Source organism: Eumetopias jubatus, unplaced genomic scaffold, assembly GCF_037043125.1.
Source record: "Eumetopias jubatus isolate StellerSeaLion01/CBP00866 unplaced genomic scaffold, mEumJub1_p1.0 scaffold_10, whole genome shotgun sequence".
NCBI lineage: Eukaryota > Metazoa > Chordata > Mammalia > Carnivora > Otariidae > Eumetopias > Eumetopias jubatus.
Genome location: NW_028274816.1, coordinates 55,110,884 through 55,132,213, shown reverse-complemented (window position 1 = coordinate 55,132,213; position 21,330 = coordinate 55,110,884). Strand labels below are relative to the sequence as shown.

At 49.1% G+C, this 21,330-nt stretch overlaps 1 pseudogene; it reads left to right on the top strand.

Moving 5' to 3' along the window:
• The first annotated feature begins 20,011 nt into the window (after positions 1 to 20,011).
• LOC114197058 (optic atrophy 3 protein homolog pseudogene) lies at positions 20,012 to 20,392 on the top strand (annotated as a pseudogene).
• The last annotated feature ends 938 nt before the right edge of the window (positions 20,393 to 21,330 follow it).

Below are 21,330 nucleotides of genomic sequence, written 5' to 3'. Positions count from 1 at the left end.
TCTGCTCTCTTCAGCTTTCCTAAATTAAGTTCTGGGTATGTAAAACCAGAGAAATGCAGCGTCGTTGAGAACAATGAGGTTTGGGGTAAGGATGAAGTCCCTCGGAGGACCCTGTTGCAGCCACATGTATTAGTTACTACTCAGCTGACTCAAACATGAAGAGTCTGAAGCAACACTCAATGTTTGTCATCTCACAGGGTTGCTGAGGGTCAGAGAGTTGGGAGCGGCTTAGCTGGGCATTCTGGGTGGTTCTGGCTCTGGATCTCTCATGAGGTTTGGGCCGGGACTGAAGTCACCCCAAGACTTGACAGGTGTACAGTCCACTTGCAAGGAGGGTTACTCACAAGGCTGGCAAATTGGAGCTGGCTCTTGGCAGGAGCCTCAGTTTCTCCCCATGGGACCTCTCTAGTGTGGACCCTTTACGCCTCCCTCTGTCACTCACTAACTCTCCTGCATGACATCTCCGGAGTCAGTGAATCCATGAGAATCACAAGAAACCTGGCCAAATCCCAGCCAGCCTGTAGCCTCCAGGCCCTTCTCCCCTGACCCTGGCATAGGCAGAATGGAATGGTGCGCTCTCCCCGCCTCCACAAGCGCACAAGTCCTCATCCCCAGAACCTGTGAATGTGACCTCACATGATAAAAGTTCTGCAGACATGAGGAAGTTAAAGATCTTAAGATGCAGGGGCGCCCTGGGTGGCTCAGTCATTAAGCGTCTGCCTTCGGCTCAGGTCATGATCCCGGGGTCCTGGGATCGAGTCCTGCATCGGGCTCCCTGCTCCGCGGGAAGCCTGCTTCTCCCTCTGCCACTCCCCCTGCTTGTGTTCCCTCTCTCGCTGTGTCTCTCTCTGTCAAATAAATAAATAGAATATTAAAAAAAAAATCTTAAGATGCAGAGATTTTTCTGGATTGTCTGACCGGGTCCTACCTGCTATCACAGTGTGCTCATGAGAGATGGTCGGAGGGAAATCACACACACACAGAGGAGAGGCCACATGAAGATGGAGGTGAGGATGGGGTGGGGCAGCCAGAAGCCCAGGAAAGCCAGCAGCCACCAGAAGCTGGAAGACGCAGAGAACTGATTCTCCTCTTGAGCTTTTGGAGGGACTGCAGCTCACCTGACACCTTGATCACGGCCCAGTGATGCTGATTTTGGACTTCTGCTCTCCAGCACTGAGAGAGAACACATTTCTGGGTTGAGTCATCAAGTTCATGGTAGGTAGTATGTTACAGCAGTCAGAGGAGACTAATACACTCCCTCAGTCTCTCTCTGATGGCTCACCCCGAGTAGCTCTGACCTCTCAAAGAAAGAACAAGGCTACTCCACTTTGCTGGCCTAATGGAGGGCCCGGATTTTCCAGGCACTTCTTGTGGTTTTCTGCTGTGTTGCCGGGGAGGAAAAATAACTTCTCGACTATGGACATGGGTATTTTGACAGCACGTTTAAGTAGTATATATTGAAAAAGTGATCCTACCTTTACTGGCTTATTATTTTACTGGGCAATTTATTTATTCCAGATTGTCTTGTTTCTAACCTTGGGTCATTTTCCTTATTGGATGTTTGTTTCTCTTTTCTTCTAATTATGGTTTTAGTTGAAATAACATAAGCATACCGTAAAGTATATAAACTGCCCTGGTGTATGTCTCAGTGGATTCTTACAAATGGATATACATATTAACCAGCACCCCGATGGAGACAGGGGACGTTTCCAGGAATGCTCCCTTCTGATCTACTGCCTCCCAGGCAGCACCCCCTCCCAGCGGTAACCACTCTTCTGAAATCTGTCACTGTCGATGAGATTTGCCTGTTCCTGAACTTTGTATCTGGTGGACTGGTATGGAATGTTCTCTTTTGGGATCTGGCTTGTTCTGTTCCACATAGTATCTGGGAGATGCATCTGTGCTGTTCTAGGTTGTAATCCTCTGGGTTTTTTTGTTTGTTTGTTTGTTTGTTTTTTGATACAAAGTTCGGGAACAGGCAAATCTCATCGACAGGCAGAGGGAGAAGCAGGCTCCCCATTGATCAGGGAGCCTGATGCAGGACTCGATCCTAGGACCATGGCCTGAGCCAAAGGCGGACGCTTCACCGACTGAGCGCCCCAGGCGCCCCGTCCTCCCTCCCTTAGGGGGAGAACCTGTTCCTTGCCTCTGCCAGCTGCTGGTGACCCCCCGCACTCCCAGGCTCACTGCCACACCCCTCCCGTTTCTGCCTCTGTCCTCCCGTGGCTTTCTGGCAAACCTCTCATTGGAGCTGTGCGGTAAGATGCTTGGCATGGGGGACATGCTCGGTGCTTCCCTGATGACCCCTAGCGGGTTTGGCATAGCTGTTTATTGGACACTCGAATTCCTGTGATGAATGCCTGCTTTACTTGTCCTTAATGCTTGTTTAGGGTGTCTTTTGTCCTACAATTTTTTCTTTTAATTTTGATAAGCCAGATTTTCCCATCTTTTCTTTTATGGCTCTTACTTTTCCTCCCTTGTTTGGGAAGAGCTTCTTCACCCCAAATTATAAACATCCCCATCCTAAGAGTACAGGATGATTGTGGCCCCCCGTTTTGCAGAAGAGGACACTGAGGCACAGAGGAAGTGATTCTCCTAGATTTCACATTTATTGCGTTGCAGGCACTGTGTGAAGGGTTTTACAAGAACCACATCTTAGAATCTTTGAATCTCCTTGGGTGGGGGTCCCCCAAGCCACCCTCAGGCTCAATGATTTGCTAGGACTCCTAGGACTCAGAAAAACTGATATACTCATGTTGATTCCAATGTAAGGACACAGACTGAAATTAACAAAGGGAAAAAGGTGCATGGGGTGAAATCCAGGGGAGCCCAGATGTAGCGAGAACAGCATGTGCAAAGGCCCAGAGATGCCAGTGGAAAGGAAATCCATAAAAACATTTTTTTTAATGTTCCTCTCCCAGAGCTTAGAGTGTGCAGCTTAGTGGGACGGGAATGAGAGGTCGGCAACCAGCTTACACAGGCTGTGGGCCGTGGAGAGGAGAGCATGCAGGGAAAGGAGGCTCTGCATGACCTGACACCTGTGAACACTGGTCCGTCCAGAAATGAATTCCATTCAGGTCATTTCTTTGTTTTCCAGTCATTATTTTCTACGTATTTCAAGGCACAGCAGGCTCCCTACAGAAAACTCAGCAACACTGAAAAACATAAAGTGGAATGATAAAAATCATCTGTAATCCTGCTATCCAGAGATGATCAGTGTTCACTTCTAGCTATGTTTCATGTCCTCTGCGTGAGTGCACGCGCGTGTGAGTGTCGGCAGAGAAAAAGTTACGCATTTGTATATATGTCGGTAGATATGCACATATGTACAAAGTGGGAATCATCCTATCAAGTGTTCTGTATCTGTCTTTTAAGTGATCATTAAAGAGTCTCAGAGGAGAGGGCTTCACACTTGGCCAGGTGCGAGCTGACTTATGAACTGGTCTCCAGAGGAGCTCTGGCTTAAGCCGAAGTTCCAGAGGGGAGGGTGTCCTCTGAAAAGGTACAGAATGTGCGGAGGCTCGGCTGCCACGGGGCGTGGTCCCCCAGAGCCCTAGGGAGCTCCGCAAGCTTTTCGTGTTGGTTTCCTTTGTTAGTTTTGGTTATTGGAGAGATTTCAGTGCAGGATGCAGGTGTCGCTGAAGGGATCTGGGGAAGGATGCTGAGGGACCCAGGGAGTGGACACAGCAAAGCTGATAGCCATCCCGAGATCTCAGCAGGGCACCAGGAGCCCATCCCAGATGAGCAGGTGCAAGAACTGCACCCTCAGGTCAAGGGCACAGCCGCTGGCCCTGCGGGGGAACAGGAGAGATGTTCCCCACCTCTACTTCCTCCCATCCCCCTCCTCTCTTGTGGGTGCTGTCCAAAGTGAGTGCCCACCAGCATCCAGAGGACGGTTCGCGGTGATGCCTTCCCAAGCACTCAGCCTCCTGGGAGCAGACGAGACCTGGCAAGAATGGAGAGAGTAGGTCTGGGGACCTTAGAGAAGTATCATAGCCCCAGCGGTCTTCAGCTTTTTTGAGGGGAGCATGAGACCAGGAACCGCAACACCAACTGCTCTGGAGCAGAACCTCACCTGTCCTGTTTGAGCTGATGAATGTTTAAGCCATTACAGCCAATTACTGTAACTGAAGCCAACAAGAGTTCGTCCCCTCCACCCCCACGTGCAGCAAGCCAATAAAAGGCTGACACTGAGTGAAGGATAGGCTTTTATTGATGACGCACCACCCAGCAGAAACGGGGGCTAAAAACAGTAGAATTTGCTTTTCATCAAAACCGGTTCATAACGTACACCCTTCATTTACACGCTACGCCATCGGGGTATCTTCACGCAAGAATGTGCACAGATCTTCCCACCGCTCTTCATTTTACTCTGTAACATGTAGAGAAGAGAAATCCAGACACCCTGGTCATGACCAGTCCAGGTTTAGGGACAGGGTTTCCCTTGATCTTGAAATACCCCTATGAGACCCTTGAAGGGGCAGCAGGTGGCCCAGCTGCTGGATGGTGGCCACTGGGTGATTTCCACTTGATCATGACTTCCAACAACAAGATGAGCCTCTCCACTTTGCCCACACACCCATTCCTGCATACATGTGGAGTCAGACATTCTTGCGGGATACCCAGGGGACTTCCCATCACACGCATGGGGATCTGGGACCTGGTTGGGGGAGGGGAAGGGCTCGAAAGAGGGCAGAACACAAGAAGGGCTGTCCCGTTGACTTGCAAACAGAGAGGACACTCCTCTCCAGACGTGTCACTTTGGGGGCTGTGGGAAGGGACCACGAAAGCCCCAGCCCGCCTCTGTCTGGATGAGAAGTTCTTCTGCATCCCCTTCACCTGGTGACAGGTAAACTGGGCCCAGAGAGGGCAGGACACTTGTCCAAAGTCACACGGGGGAAGCTGGGACACAGACCCCCCCGCCCCCATCTGGTAGCACATGTCTCTCTGTGGAGAGCAGAGGTCCTGGAAAGGAAGGGAAGAGGAAGGGGTCTCTGTGTCCCCAAGAGAGCAGAAGGATCAGAAGGAGAAACCACCAGCAGGGCCAGGACCTACCTAGGGTTTCCTGGGTGTACGTCCTGCAGTCCTCAGTCTCAGACTTCTGGGGGTCCATGGGGATGACGATGAACAAGTTCATCGGTCTGGCAGCACCTCTGCGTGGGGCAGTGGAAGGGGTAGAAGTCTCTGCAGCAGCTCCACTCGAAGTCCTTGGGGTCCAGGGCCACACTGCCACATGGCAGCCACCGCTCCCTTCTTGTCATCAGCACCTCCCCTAGGGGCCAGACACGGCTGGCTCAGCCTCTGCCCTTCTCCCTGCTCTTTCTTGCCCTTGCCTTTTTTTTTTTTTTTTTTTTAAGGTGCCAAGTGAGGTTGAACTACAGGAGTTTTCACAGAAAAGCTTCACCAGGGCGCTGGTGGCTCAGTCGTTAAGCGTCTGCCTTCAGCTCAGGTCAGGATCCCGGGTTCCTGGGATCGAGGGTTCCTGGGATCGAGCCCCATATCGGGCTCTCTGCTCAGCGGGAAGCCTGCTTCTCCCTCTCCCACTCCCCCTGCTTGTGTTCCCTCTCTTGCTATGTCTCTCTCTGTCAAATAAACAAATAAAATCTTTTTTAAAAAAAAGAAGAGCTTCACCAGCTGGGCCCCTCGTGGGACGAGCCTCAATGTTGGCTCTTGACTCAGCCCATCACTCCCCTTCTCCCTCTGAGCCCAGCAGACGGCCCGTTTCTGCTCCTGCCAAAGAAGCACTCCCTGCCCCCAGCACCCACATGCAGCTCAAGGGGGGATCCTCACAGGGGCTACCCCAGAACCCGAAGTGGGGAGCAATGGGAGCTAGGTCACAGCTGCAGCCCTGAGGCTGGTACTACAGCAGGGCAGAGGCACTGAGGTAGAAGGTGTGCGCCACCCGTCTGTAGGCGACGCCCTTGCCCTTCCTTCCTAGGCCCCACTCAGTACCAGCTGCCTTCACGGTCCAGGCCCCTGGGGGCCGAGGATGGGGTCCCAAATGGGTCCTAGGGCTGGCCCCTCTGCCTTTATGGTTTGGGTTTGAAGTTGGCACAATCCCAGTTTGCTAGAGCCCCAACCTTCTGACCCTGTCTCTTGCTGTTTCCCTGACTTACCCGTGCAAAGCCAGCGGGCCAGGGTCCCCTCCAGAGACCACAGCCTGTGCTTCTCAGGGGGCTGGAGCCCTTCAGCCCCTGCCCAGGGCCCCCAGTTCCTCCAGAGACTGAGGCTCAGCTCATCACTCAGTGTCTCAGTTGAACTGGCTGATATCTCATACTTCCCTCTCAGACGTTCCCCAGAAAGCCTTCCCATCCTCTGCCACCCCAGAGGGGTCAGACCTCCCTGTCCCTCACATCACGCTCACCTCTGGAGGGATGGAGCCTTCCTTGCAGGAATGGGAGCAGCAGGAGAAAGTGAGCTGCAAGAGAGAGAGAGATGTGAAGGTTGGGGAGCCTCCAGTGGGAAGAGACATGTGGTGGGAGGCCCTTACTGAAGAAGAGGAGGAGTCGGGACTCCCAGCAGGCACTGCTCCAGGGCACTGGCCTGCATCTGGCTGCCGCTGGTTGGTGCATATCATGGCAGCCATAGCTCATGCGGGGTGGGGAGGGGGAGTGTGTTGAGTACTTGCCTTCGTCTTTGTAGGGTAATAAAGAATATATCTGTTAGCCAGTTTTACTCGTTCTTATATAGCTTCAGAAGCCTTTGTTAAATTCATAAGTGATAAGTATACCTTTGTTATGCTACTGAGGTGACTCTGGGTGGGGCTGGTGGAAAGACCTAGCATAAGATGATGACGAAGCCAGCCTGACTTTCTGGTTCAGTCACATAGCCAGTAATCCCATCTCTCTTGCCTACCTGTTGGGCCTGAGACACTTCCTGGTTGGCAGCCATGTTTGAAGGGCCAGCTGAAAGCCTTCTTGTCCGGTGGAAGCCCCACGATCCCTCCTACACCTTACCTGCTGCAATAGTAGGTATAACGTTGCCAGGGCATTCTGTGAGTGGTTCCAGCAAAGTTTTGAACCTAAGGGGGTTTGCGGGAGCCCCTGAGTTTGTCGCCAGTTGGTCAGAAGTGCAGGTGGCTTGGGAACCCCACTCATGGCTGCTCCCTGGAGTGGGAGCCATCCTGTGGCACTGAGCCTTCACTCCGTGGAGCCTGCACTAACTCTGGGTGGTTACTGGCAGAATTGCATGGCGGTATACCATGCCTGTTGACCAGTCGGGGGTGAAACAGAGCTGTACCGAGACTCATTTCTCATTACCAAATTATCTTTTCTTTTTAAATTGACAACATGTACGTAACATACAAGTGATCATTCTAGCCATTTTGCATATACAATTCAGTGGCATTAAGTACACTCAGAGTGCTGTGCGACTATCATCAACACCCTCTTTGTGCAGAACTTCTTCATCATTCCAAACAGAAACTCGGTACCTCTTAAACAATCGAGTTGCTTTTTCTCCCCCTGCAAATAGGGCCCCTTATTCCCCTCTTTGGAAGGTAATTACAAGGAGAATGAATTACTGCTATCCTTTGACTTTTGGAGGAAAGTGAGAGGAGAAAGGAAGGAAGTCTTTACAAGCTATGTTAGTGAGCAGGTTACTTCCGTAGGCATCTAGTGCTTAATCTTGCAGGAGACAGGAGGCAGTACACAAGGCCCCTGAGGATTTGCCCCCCGCCCCTCTGACTTGCCCATGGGTCTTGAGCTTTATTTTTATGCTTTTAAATTTTTTTTAAATTTTCTAAGTAATGTCGGGGCGCCTGGGTGGCTCAGTCGTTAAGCGTCTGCCTTCAGCTCAGGTCGTGATCTCAGGGTCCTGGGATGGAGCCCCACATCGGGCTCCCTGCTCCGCGGGAAACCTGCTTCTCCCTCTCCCACTCCCCCTGCTTGTGTTCATTCTCTCGCTTTGTCTCTGTCAAATAAATAAATAAAATCTTTAAAAAAAAATTTTTTTTTAAGTAATCTCCACACCCAAACTCGTGACCGCAAGATCAAGAGTCACATGTTCCACTGACTGAGCCATCCAGTCACCTTGGGTCTTGAGCTTTAAACTTAGTAGTAGATGGACCCACCACACACCACACAATGGCACAGCCTCTCCTTGCCCTGGAGGGCACCACCCCAGTGATTAGCCAGAAAGGACCTCCCCCAGAGAGCCATGCTGGGCTGCAGGGGCCCTGGGCTAAATCTTTGTGCATCCCATTGTTAGTTTCTTAAGAATAATTCCTGGAAATGACAACTGCTGGATCTGATCATGTGTACATTTTGGGTTTTCCTCTCTCATTTAACTGAGCAAGTCCCCAGTATTCAGAGGAGAAAATTTATTTTTATTATTTTTTATGACTTTTTTTAAGATTTTATTTATTTATTTGAGACAGAGAGAGCGCACACAAGCGGGGGTGGGAAGTGGGGGGAGGGACAGAGGAAGCAGGAGAAGCACACTCCTCACTGAGCAGGGAGCCCTATGTGGGGCTCGATCCCAGGACCCTGAGATCATGACCTGAGTCGAGGCAGACGCTTAACTGACTGAGCCACCCAGGTGCCCTCAGAGGAGAAAATTTAAAAATCAAGACCATCATAAAACCTACCTGCCAGAAATCATCAGCACTTACGTACATTTTGGTATATTTTCTTTACATACTCAAATTTTTTTTTTTTTGCAGTTTAGTTGTCCCCAACATCTTATTTGGAAAATCATCAAACCTACAGAAAAATGGAAAAAACTATACAAAGAACACGCAGATACCCTTACTAGATTCACCACTTGTTCACATTGTGCCTTGTCTGTGCCCTACAGATATCTTGAATCTGTGTGCTTATGTCTGTGAGTCTAAGATTGCACTGCTATAACAAAATACCACAGGCTGGGGGGCTTAGACAACAGACATTTATTTTCTCACTGTTCTGGAGGCTGGGAAGTCCAAGATCAAGGTGCTAACAGATTCAGTTCCTGGTGAGGTCCTGCTTCCTGGTTTGTAGACGGCTGCCTTCTAACGGTGTGCTCATATGGCAGAGAGAGAGAGAGAGCCCCCTGGTGTCTCTTTCTCTCTTATAAGGGCACCAATCCCATCCTGGGGGGTCCTACCCACATGACCTCATCTAAACCGAATTACCTCCCAGAGGCCCCACCTCCAAATACCATCACATTGGGGGTTAGGACTTCAACATATATACTGGGGGGGGGGACACACAAACATTAGTCTATAATGCTTTATGTCTCTATATATGTCTCCATATGTACACAGATTTTTTTTTCCACTGAATCATTTGAAAGTAATTTGCAGATGTCATGGCACTTTACCCTTAAAAACTTATGTGTATGTCTTCTAAGAATAAGGACCTTCTCCCACACAATCCAAAAAAGTCATTATACACTAAGAAAATTCTTTTTTTTTTAAGATTTTATTTATATATTTGACAGAGAGAGAGAGAGCACAAGTAGGCAGAGCATCAGGCAGAGGAAAAGGGCGAAGCAGGCTCTCTGCCTAGCAGGGAGCTCGATGCGGGGCTCGATCCTGGGACCCTGGGATCATGACCTAAGCCAAAGGCAGACACTTAGCCAACTGAGCCACCCAGGTGCCCAGCACTAAGAAAATTCTTAATAATTTCATAATGTCATCTAAGAAACTGCTTGTTTTTGAATTTCTCTAGCAATGTCAAAATATCTTTTATAGATTTTCTTTCCGCCCAACCCAGGATTCAGTCGTGGCCCACACATTACATTTTATAGTCATCTCTTTAATCTTGTGAAATCTAGGACAGCTCTGCCTTTTTTGGATTTGTATGACTTTGGATTTTTGAAAACTTCCAGCTCAGTTGTCCTGCAGAAAATGACCCACACTCTGGACTAATGGTTAGATTCAGAGTGAACATTTTCTTTTTTTCTTTTTTCAATTTATTCATTCGAGACACAGAGATACAGAGAGAGAGAGAGAACATGAGCAGAGGGAGAAGCAGAGGGAGGGGGAGAAGCAGGCCCCCCGCCGAGCAGGGAGCCCAATGCGGGGCTCAATCCCAGGACCCTGGGATCATGACCTGAGCCAAAGGCAGACACTCAACCATCTGAGCCACCCAGGCGCCGCCCCAGAGTGGACATTTTCAGCAGGAAAACTCTGTGGGTGATGCTGTGTCTGTCCCATGACACCTTCATCCGGTCATGATGTCAGTTTGTCCCATTATGGATGATGCTGAGTTTGACCACTTGGTTTGAGTGGTGACCACCAGGTCTGTCCACTGTAAGAGTACCTTTTGCTCTTTTGTAGTTGGGAGGTTATTTATTCATTGGTTGACTGATTGATTGATGTTTTTATTTTTATTTATTTTACTTATTTATTTATTTATTTTTAAAGATTTTATTTATTTATTTATTTTTTGAGAGAGAGACAATGAGAGCCAGAGAGCACAAGAGGGAAGAGGGTCAGAGGGAGAAGCAGACTCCCCGCTGAGCAGGGAGCCCGACGTGGGACTCGATCCTGGGACTCCAGGATCATGACCTGAGCCGAAGGCAGTCGCTTAACCAACTGAGCCACCCAGGCACCCTTTACTTATTTATTTTTAAAGATTTTATTTATTTATTTAATTGATAGATAGAGACAGTGTGAGAGGGAACACAAGCAGGGGGAGTGGGAGGGGGGAAGCAGGCTTCTGGCTGAGCAGGGAGCCCGATGTGGGGCTCGATCCCAGGACCCTGGGATCATGACCTGAGCCGAAGGCAGTCGCTTAACCAACTGAGCCACCCAGGTGCCCCAGATTGACTGATGTTTTTTAATAACTATTCCCTCAGTACCTGCTCTGTGCCTGGCCCCTTACTCGGCTGTGCTGGGAATACAGGAGTGACCAAGACGCTCTTGACCCTGCATTCTTGGGACTCCCAGTCCATGGGGGAGACAGACCACTCCCCAGATGGTGACAACCCAGAGTGGTTGGAGCTGGGATGGCAAAGCCCATACAGAGGGTGACAGACCCAGCCTGGGTGGTCAGGAAGGGCTTCCCACAGGAGGAAGCGTCTGAGCCAGGACCTGAAAATTCAGGGTGAGTGTGGGAAGGAGTGCGTGTTGCAGGCAGAAGGAATGGCATATGCAAAAGCCCAGAGATGAGAGAGAGCAAAGGGGGCTGAGAGCACTGAATGGGAACGGCCAGAAAATCAGCAATGGGATAGATCACATGCGGCCTTGTGATCATTTTAGAGTCAGGACTTTTTCTCTGAGCAACAAACTCTCAGTCCTTCTATCTGTTTCTAAGCTGCTTATCCTGCCTTACCTTGGTTTTTTTCCTAAAGCAGCTTTAGGGAGGTGTACGTGACACACAATATAACGCACATATATAAAGTGTGTAACTTGACTTTTGACCTACGTATGTCCTTGTGAGATAGTGAACGCATCTCATCATTCCCCAGGTTTGCTCAAGCCCCTCCCCTCCCCCAAGCAAACACTGCTCGGCTTTTGAGATCTCATTACCCACCACAAATGCCAGGTTGCAGCGCCTGTGGAGGGCACGTGTGTTTTCTCTGTGGCTTCTCGCAGTGAGCGTAGCTCAGGGAGTGGGAGGAGCATCCCTGAAGCCTTGCTCAAGATTTCAGGTCCAGAGAGGGGGCAAGATGGCCCGGCCTGGCCCACAAGCCTGAGAGCTGGTTGCCAGGGCTGGAGAGCAGCAGTGTTCGGCGGGGCGGCAGGGGGCTGTAGTGAAAGGTGAGGGCCCACCAGCAGCACTCACTTTGGCACACACTCCAGTTCTTGCCAAGTCACCCTTCTCCCCCACCTCTCCATCATGAGAACCCCCGTTTGATTAGGTGTAAGCATGTGGGCAGCCAAGAATCTTGGACCCCCCCCCCGCCGCCGCCCCACAGAGAAGAGTGGCTCCATGATACGGAGGCCAATCTGCTCCATGGGGTTTTCAGGAAACCCAGTGGCTTTCTCATAAAAAGGGAGAGATCAGATGCACATGCTTTCTGACCAGCCCTGCCCTGCCTATCACCTAGAAGGAGGATGTGGCCCCCAGAGGGAAAGCAGGCATCTTTGGGGCATGTGACTAAAATCCCCATCATGAGGGAAGTAAGGCTGAGAGAGCAGGAGCCTGGGTCCCTGGTGACATCCCGGGGCCACCATGGCAGCCCTGGCTGCTGGTTGTGGGAGAAGAGTAATCCCCATTTGTTTTGTTTTTTTTTTTAAAGATTTTATTTATTTATCTGAGAGAGAGAATGAGAGAGAGAGAGAAGAGGGTCAGAGGGAGAGGCAGACTCCCCGCCGAGCAGGGAGCCCGATGCGGGACTCGATCCCAGGACTCCAGGATCATGACCTGAGCCGAAGGCAGTCGCTTAACCAACTGAGCCACCCAGGCGCCCAAGAGTAATCCCCATTTGGGAAAGCCATGGGATTCTCCAGTTTCAGTTCCATGCCGTTCCTGGCTGACAACAATGACGCATCCCCAAACCAGGAGAGTGGTTTCAACTTTGGAAAACTGAACACCCCACAGATACAAGCACTCATTCCTGAGGCCACTGCTGTTTTGGCGGGGTGCCCCTTGGGCTCAGCAGGGAGCTGTCGTCTTCAGTCCGAGAGCCCTCCTCATGACAGAATCAGCCCATTTCAGGGGCAGAGCCTCGAGACCCTGGCGTTCCGTTCTGTTTGTTTAAAAACAGCTTTGGGAGCCTGGGTGGCTCAGTTGGTTAAACGACTGCCTTCGGCTCAGGTCATGATCCTGGAGTCCCGGGATCGAGTCCCGCATCGGGCTCCCTGCTCAGCAGGGAGTCTGTTTCTCCCTCCGACCCTCTTCCGTCTCGTGCTATCTCTCATTCTCTCTCTCTCAAATAAAAATAAATAAAATCTTTTTAAAAAAATAAATAAATAAACAGCTTTATTGAGGTGTAATCTACATGCCACAAAATTCCTGTTTCCAGTGGACGCTTTTGTTATTTTTAATAAATTTATCTAGCTGTGCAACCATGACCAAAATTCAATCTTAGAAATATCTCTGTCACTCTAAAGAGATCCCGTGTGTCCATTAGCAGTCACTCCCAACCCCCCCACCCCCTCACCCCTACCCTCTACCCCCACTGACCCTCCCATGCCGACCCCCAGCCACCACTAATCTACTTCCTGTCTCTAGAGATTTCCTTGTTCTGGACATTTTGTATAAAAGGAACCATTAACACTATATGGTCTTTTGTGTCAGGTTTCTTTCACTCAGCATGATGCTTTCAAGATTCATCCATGTTGTAGCATGGATCACTGCTTCCCTCCTTTTTGTGTATTAATAATACTCCACTGTATAAATACACCACATTTTATTTATCCACTCATCAGTCAGTGGCCACTGGGTTGTTTCCACTTTTTGGCTCTTGTGAATAATGCTACTGGGAACATTTGTGTACAAGCATGTGGACGTGTGCTGTTTCTTTTGCATAGATACCTAGGGGTGGATTTGTTGGGTCTTACGGTAAATTGATGTTTAACTTTTTAAGCAACTGCCAAACTGTTTTCCAAAGTAGCTGAACCACTGGACATTCCCACTAGAGGTAGAAGAGTGTTGCTTTTGCTCTGAAACCTTGAAAGCAGTTGGGGTTTTTAGTTGTCTTGATTACAGTTATTCTAGTAGGTGTGAAATGGTACCTCGTTGTGGTTTTGATTTGTGTGCCTCTAGTGACTAATGTGTTGAGCATCTTTTAAGGTGTTTATTGTCCATTTGTATGTCTTCTTCAGTGAGATGTCTGTTCAAACCTTTTGACCATTTAAATTGGATTATTTATCTTCCTAATGTTGAGTTTTAAGATTTCTCTCTCTTTTTTTTAAAAGATTTTCTTTCTTTATTTGACAGAGAGAGACACAGCGGGAGAGGGAACACAAGCAGGGGGAGTGGGAGAGGGAGAAGCAGGCTTTCCGCGGAGCAGGGAGCCCGATGCGGGGCTCGATCCCAGGACCCCGGGGATCATGACCTGAGCCAAAGGCAGACGCTTAACGACTGAGCCACCCAGGCGCCCCAAGTTTTAAGAGTTCTTTATATGTTCTGGATACAAGTCCTTTATTAGATAATAATCAAACTATTATTAGATCATATTATTAGATAATAAATATATTATTATATATCAACATATAATAATATTATTGGATATTATTTGTAAATATTTGCTCCCAGTCTGTGGCTTGCCTTCTGACTTTCTTAATGGTATAAAATTCTTTTTTTTTTTAAGATTTTATTTATTTATTTGACAGAGAGAGACACAGTGAGAGAGGGAACACAAGCAGGGGGAGTGGGAGAGGGAGAAGCAGGCTTCCCGCTGAGCAGGGAGCCCGATGTGGGGCTTGATCCCAGGACCCCGGGGATCATGACCTGAGCCGAAGGCAGACACTTAACGACTGAGCCACCCAGGTGCCCCTAAAATTCCTTTTTTTTTTAAGTACGCTCTCTGCCCAACGTGGGGCTTGAACTCCCAACCCCAAGATCAAGAGTCATGTGCTCTACCCACTGAGCCAGCCAGGTGCCCCTAAAGTTCCTTTTTTAAAAAAGATTTTATCTGTTTGTTTGTTTAGAGCGTGAGTGGGGAAAGGGGCAGAGGGAGAGGGAGAGAGAGAATCTCAAGCAGACTCCACACTGAGCACGGAGCCCGACTTCCACAAAGGAACTTGCTTAGACTTTGGTATTATACCAAGTCTGTGGATGAATTCAGGAAAAATTGATATTTTCACACTACCATTGATTCCAAGTCACCACAAACCCTCTCTGAAGAGATTATAAAAATTAGCAACACACCCCAACCTGCATTATGAAGTCAGTATCACCGTGACACCCAAGCCTGACAAGAGCGTTGCAGAAACAAACATCTAGCTCTCTCATGCACAGAAGATACAAGTATCCTCAAAAAACTTAGGAGAGCAAATCCAACAATATATAAAAAAGAAAATATGTCATTTTAGAAATCTTATTAACATTTTGAAAAAATTAGTCCATGTAATTCATTATATTTACAGGAATAAAAAGAAGAAATGACTTATTATCATTTGGGTAGGTACAGGAAAGATATTTAATTAAAGTAGACATCCATTCATGATTTAAAAAAAAAAAAACTCTCAGAAAACTAGGAAAAGAGCGGACTTCCTCAAGTTGATAGAATCCTACAGCAAATATCATACTTTCTTCCTCGATGTCTCAAAGGAGCCAAGGAATAAATGGCAAAAGAATCGGGAAGGAAAAAATAGTTTTTATTTGCAGATGACTAGATACATACAGTTTAAAGAACCTAAAAGCTGTGTGTATGTCTGTATGCATATATTTGAATTAATAAATTGATTCTGAAATTCACAAGGATGGAGCCTGATTTGTCCCCAGGCCACAGTCTGAGAAAACACCCTGCTGTGTAATGGTGGCATTTGTTGAAGCTTGTTGTGAAACCAGCCCCAAAGTTTTCACTTTGACCATGCCCACCAGAAACTAAAATGAATTCACATAACTCATTGATGCTTTGTACTCAACAGAAACTCATCCTGGCCTGCTCTGGAATGGGGACTTCCAGTGAACTGACATCTTCTGCAAGTGTCCTAGATTAGCGTCCCGCTGCTGCGTAGTTACCTGCCCCAACGTTCAGGGTGAAAGAACCAACACACGCTTCTATCACAAAATACCTGCTGTTCATGTAAAAATTAATTTCAGACAAGGAGACAGTCTGTATGAAAACAGTAGAGGTTGGTAGCGGGTTGGGCGCAGGTGAGTTCATTCCAAAGATCACCCTGGAGAGATGTTCAGAGACGTTAAAAATCATGCTAGGGACTTTCGCTTTTTTCCTGAGGACACTGTGAGCCACAGCACATTCTGAGCAGGGGAAGGTCATGGTCAGATCTGTGCTTTAGAAAGATTCTTCTGGCTACCTTGTGGGGGCTGTGGTGGAGGGGGAAAGGGTGGGAGAGGAAGAAGCCTGGATCAGGGCAGGGGCTGCAGGGAGGGAAAGGAGGACGTAGAAGGCCCCAGGAGAGACACTCCCTTTGGGTCAGCACCCAGTGTCAATCCTGCCTTGATTCTGGCATTGGCCGGACAGGGCCTGCCCCCCTGTTCCCTGCACCATAACCTCAGTTGTAGCTTTCCAGTTAACACAATGGGTCCACAGGTCCACATTCTCAGAGTTCTCACTTAGCTCCCTTATCAAGATGTAGATGTGATAAACCTGAGTGGTGACTCTAAACTTGTCTGCATGTTTGGATCTTCTATAATACAATGTTTTAATAAAGAAAGACTATGAAAATCACAAATATGGTTTGCCAACCCCCCTGAAACCAACAGATGTTCTGAAAGGAAAAGTTAATGAAAGCTACCAGGATGTGGAAGGAAGAAGGGCGAAGAAAACAAGGAGAGTGACATCTAGAGGTGTGGAGGGTCAGTGCGGGCGGCGCCTCAGACTGTTCCAGAAGATACAAAGGGGAAATGGAGAGCAGGAAATGCATAAGATGTCTAAAGTGAGGGGCTCATCGAGACCACCCTTACTTCTGACACCAACTGCAAGTTCGAGGGGGGCCCACAACAACCCCCAGTTTTGATAACTTGCTAGAAGGACTCACAGAACTCACTGAAAATTGTTATACTCCTAGTTACAGTTTATTACAGTAAAAGGATACAGATTATACTCAGCCAAGGGAGGAGGCACGGAGAGCACAGCCCAGGAGAATCCCAAGTGTGAGCTTCCAGCCATCCTCTTTCTATGGAGTCATGGGCAGAACTAACTTCTCCCAGCAACGATGAATGACAAACGTATGGAGTATTGCCAACCAGGAAGTTCACCTGAGCCGTGGCAACCAGGGGTTTTAGTGGGGATGGGACACAGAGGCCAGATTTACCAACTGTGTCTGACCTTAGTTTCTAATCCTTCTAAAGGCTGAACTGATACCACATGGCCCAAAGCCCCCACCATAAATTACATTGCTAGTACAGATAGATTATCTGGCCGGGCCCAAGGCTCCAGGTAGACAAAGGTGCTCTTGTCTGGCAGGACATTCCAAGGGCAAAGACGAGATATCTGTTTGGGTAAGGTTAATCCTTAGATGCACAGACAAGGAAAATTCCCAGGACTAAAGAGAGAAACAGGGTTCAGATAGAAGGGTATAAAATAAGGGAAACTCACTCATAGGCCCATTCTGGTGCAATGTCAGTGCCACAGGGATGTCAACAAAGCCCCTCTGCCCATTACAGGTAATGAAGGTCTCCAAGTCGCTGAGGAATGTGATTTTGTTTTTTGGGTTTTTGTGTGGGTTTTTTTTTTTTTTTTAAGATCTTATTTATCTGACACACACACAGAGAGAGAGAGAGAGCACAAGCAGGGGGAGCAGCAGAGGGAGAGGGAGAAACAGGCTCTCCGCTGAGCAGGGAGCCCGAGGAAGGGCTTGATCCCAAGGACTTGATCCTGGGACTCCAGGATCATGACCTGAGCCGAAGGCACATGCGTAACCCACTGAGCCACCCAGGTGCCCAAGGAGTATGATTTTGAACCAGTAATTCTGGCCCAGAAACTATCATCTAGTCCAGTGTGAAAGTGGAAAAAGATATTTCAAATATGCAAAGATTCATAATACTTAGGTACCAAGCACCCTTTCTGAAAAAGGTACTTAGGGAAATATTTCAGCCAACCTAGAATGGAATTCACAGAGTTGGTTCCTCAAGAGGAGGAACAGTGTGAAGGAGAACGATGTGAAGACTGGGTGAGAGGACAGCCCCTCAGCAGCCCAGAAAATAGCTTACGGGTCCACAGCTGACTATTTAATAAAGAGAATGGGGGGGGAGAGAAAATAGGAGCAAAGAGCTGGATGGTCTTGGTCACATGGTGAGCTAGGCATTGGTGGATCGTATCCGGCGTTTGCGGTGAGAAACCCCACTCTGAGGAAAACTAAAAAGTGCATACAGTAAAATAAAACTCTAAATATGAGAAGACTGGGGCGCCTGGGTGGCTCAGTTGGTTAAGCAACTGCCTTCGGCTCAGGTCATGATCCTGGAGTCCCGGGATCGAGTCCCGCGTCGGGCTCCCTGCTCAGCGGGGAGTCTGCTTCTTCCTCTGACCTTCCTCCCTCTCATGCTCTCTCTCTACCATTCTGTCTCTCTCTCTCAATAAATAAATAAATAAATATCTTAAAAAAATAAAAATAAAAATAAAAAATAAATAAATATGAGAAGACTGGGCGCCTGGCTGCCTCAGTGGGAAGAGCATGCAACTCTTAATCTCAGGGTCATTAGTTCAAGCCCCATATTGGACATGGAATATACATAAATAAACAAATAAATAAAAATAAGTATGAAAAGACTAAAACGTGGCATGACATGTAGAAATGTTTAGAGCCACCAATTGTTACTGCTTTAGAATGCAGAAACAAAATTACATCTTCGTTATGGGTTCACAGCGATTAGTATTTACATAACCTTAATTATATACACGCTCTATATTTTCATTTTCAGACTCAGTCTATGGACAAAGCACTGAAGACTTATTTTAACGTTAGAAAGACACCATGGCCGGGCGCCTGGGTGGCTCAGTCGGTTAAGCGGTTGCTTTTGGCTCAGGTTGTGATCTTGGGGTCCTGGGATCGAGCCCCATGTTGGGCTCCTTGCTCCGTGGGCAGTCTGCTTCTCTTCTCCCTCTGTGCTCTCTCTCTCTCTCTCAAATAAATAAAATCTGAAAGAAGAAAGAAAGGAAAGAAAGAAAGAGAGAGAGAGAGAGAGAGAAAGAGAGAAAGAAAAGAAAGAAAGAAAGAAAGAAAGAAAGAAAGAAAGAAAGAAAGAAAGAAAGAAAGAAAGAAAGAAAGAAAACAAACCAAGACACTGTGGCAATGTAACAGTAATAGTATGGGGGACTGCCCACAGGAGGTGGGGGAGTGGAGGGCAGGGTAGGGCAATTAATATGCTTATGGGTATACTTGTCAGGAAGTTCAGGCAATAGGCATATTACCTACAATGACAAAGATTACCAATAAACAGTAAAAAATTAAATTCAAATCACTTGTAAAAATTGAAAGTGGGGAAGGACAGGATATAGAATATGTGATAAAGTCACATTAAGGGGCAGATGGCAGTAGAACATTCAAAACAGATTATTTTTTAAAAAATTCAACTTAGTGAATCAAGAAATGGAGGCATAGGCTTGTTATTTGGCATCGTGGGGTTAAACTAGAAGAAATCAATGCAGGAAAAACCAAAAGTGGTTGCGGTGGGAGCAGGACTGAAGCTGGAGGTGGGAAGGCCGACTGGGCAGTCGGCCCCCTTCTATGTAGTCTGAATCATTCCCCCCATGTGCATGAGTTACTCTTCTACCAAAAAGGAAGGAAAGGTAATCAGGTCAGCTGTGGCAGGGGTAAAGGATAAGACGTTTTCAGAACTTCATTTCTTAATGAGCTCGAGGACCCGTATTTTCGGGGTCAGTATCTCTGTATCTATGGATGGGTATTAATTATTCCCGGAGTGACTCAGGGGTTTCAACACCCAAGCTCTGCTCGTGTTGTGTTTATGGACGATGACACGCCCCTAGTCCTTATTCACCTAAATAAGTGATTAGGTAAAGAAGTTGTTAGCACAGCCTGGCTCAAGCCCCGAGCTCCTGCCGAAGCCCCAAACCCCATAGCCCACACGCCTCGGGAGATGGGAAGTGTCAGCGCCACCTTCAGGGGAGGCGGGGAGGATCCTGGCTGGCCCTCGAGCAGCTTGAAGCAAGCTTTACACCTGCTTTTTTGTGACACCCCCCCCCCCGCGCCGAGGTGCGGCCCCCACTCAGGACCTCCCCTCCAGAGCAGCATTTCTCATCCCTGGCTGCTCGCCAGAATCTTCTGGACGCTTTCAAAAGATGCCCTCCGGGCCACCCCAGGCCAGATAACCCACTCGGCCCCTGCTTCGGTCCTCTTTAAGGCGCCCGCTCCCTAACGCCGGCGATTCTGGCTGTGCGTGTCCCCATTGCTCCGGCCGGGGCACCGAGGCGTCGAGGGGCAGGGATTGCAGCGGCTCCCGCGCGAAAGATCCCTTCCCCCTCTTCCCCCGCAGTGTACCACTGGGCGGAGATGCGGGCCAAGATGCGCCTCATGGGCTTCGGTGCGCACGCCGTCAAGCCGCTGAACGAGGACGCGGCCGCCGAGCTGGGCGCCGAGCTGCTGGGCGAGGCCACCATCTTCGTCGTGGCCTGCGGCTGCCTGGTGCTGGAGTACTGGCGCCACCAGGCGCAGCGCCGGCGCGAGGAGAGAGAGCGGCACGCCGCCTGGGACGCGATGCGGGACGAGGTGGACCACCTGGCGCTGGCGCTGGAGGCCCTGCAGGATCGGGTGCAGGCGGCGCCGCTGCAGAGCGCGGTGGTGGAGCTGCAGGCGCAGATGCGGGAGGTGCGCGCCCAGCTCTGCGCCCGGGACCCGCCGTCCGAACCCCAAGCAACGCCCAAGGAGGAATAGGGGGCCGGGGGACCTTGGTCTTCGATGTGGCCGTGGTCTGGGCTGTGACGTCCCCAACATGACCTTCTGTCCACACTGTCCCTTCCTGAACTGGCCCAGCTAATACCACCCTGCCCTTTTAGGGGCAGAAGGGAGGCTGGACTGGGGCTGAGGCAGCCGGGCTTTTGGTCATCTCCCTACTAACCTGCCCAATGGTACCTTCCGCAGGGGCTCCTCCACCCACTAGTGGAATGTTCCAACAGGAGTCCCATTGCCCCCCCCACCTCACCCCCACCCCTAGTCCACTGATTTACCACTTTGTAATGGGAAGACATTGTCTTCCATCGGATCCCACCCACCCACTACTAGGCGGGCCAGCAGGACACACGAACCTGGCTAACTCATTCTGTCACTCACACCTCCACTTATCTGAGTGGCTCCCCGCCCATCCATTATCCATTACACCAGAACATCCTTTCCCCCTTCTTCATCGGCAAAGACCATTGTAAGGAAAGTGCAAACTCCCAGGGGACTGTGGGCCCCATCATTTTCCATCTACCTCACTTTGGAGGGGGCAGAGAATGGATCTTGGAGTGACTTAGCTCCAGCGAGATCCCCCATGGCTCCTGCCTTCAGTCCACCTTCAGTCCACCATCCATTGGTGCTTCAACTGGTCATCCCCTCCCATGGATCATCCCAACAGACACCCCCACTTTAGTGTGTGCCATAACCCATGGAAAGGTTGGGCAGGGTCTCCTCGCCTTCTGTGGTCTGTTCCAGCAGGACTTGGTCCTCTGGGTAGAAAAATCGGTCCTGCCTAGGGATGAACCATTCTGTTTTGGTCTCAGCTTTGTTTACCTGTCTGAAGTTCTGGACCTACTGTTGTCCACTGTCCTCTACTAGCCCCTCATAGGAACCCCCACCTGTTCCCCTACTACATGAGGGCACTTGTCACATCC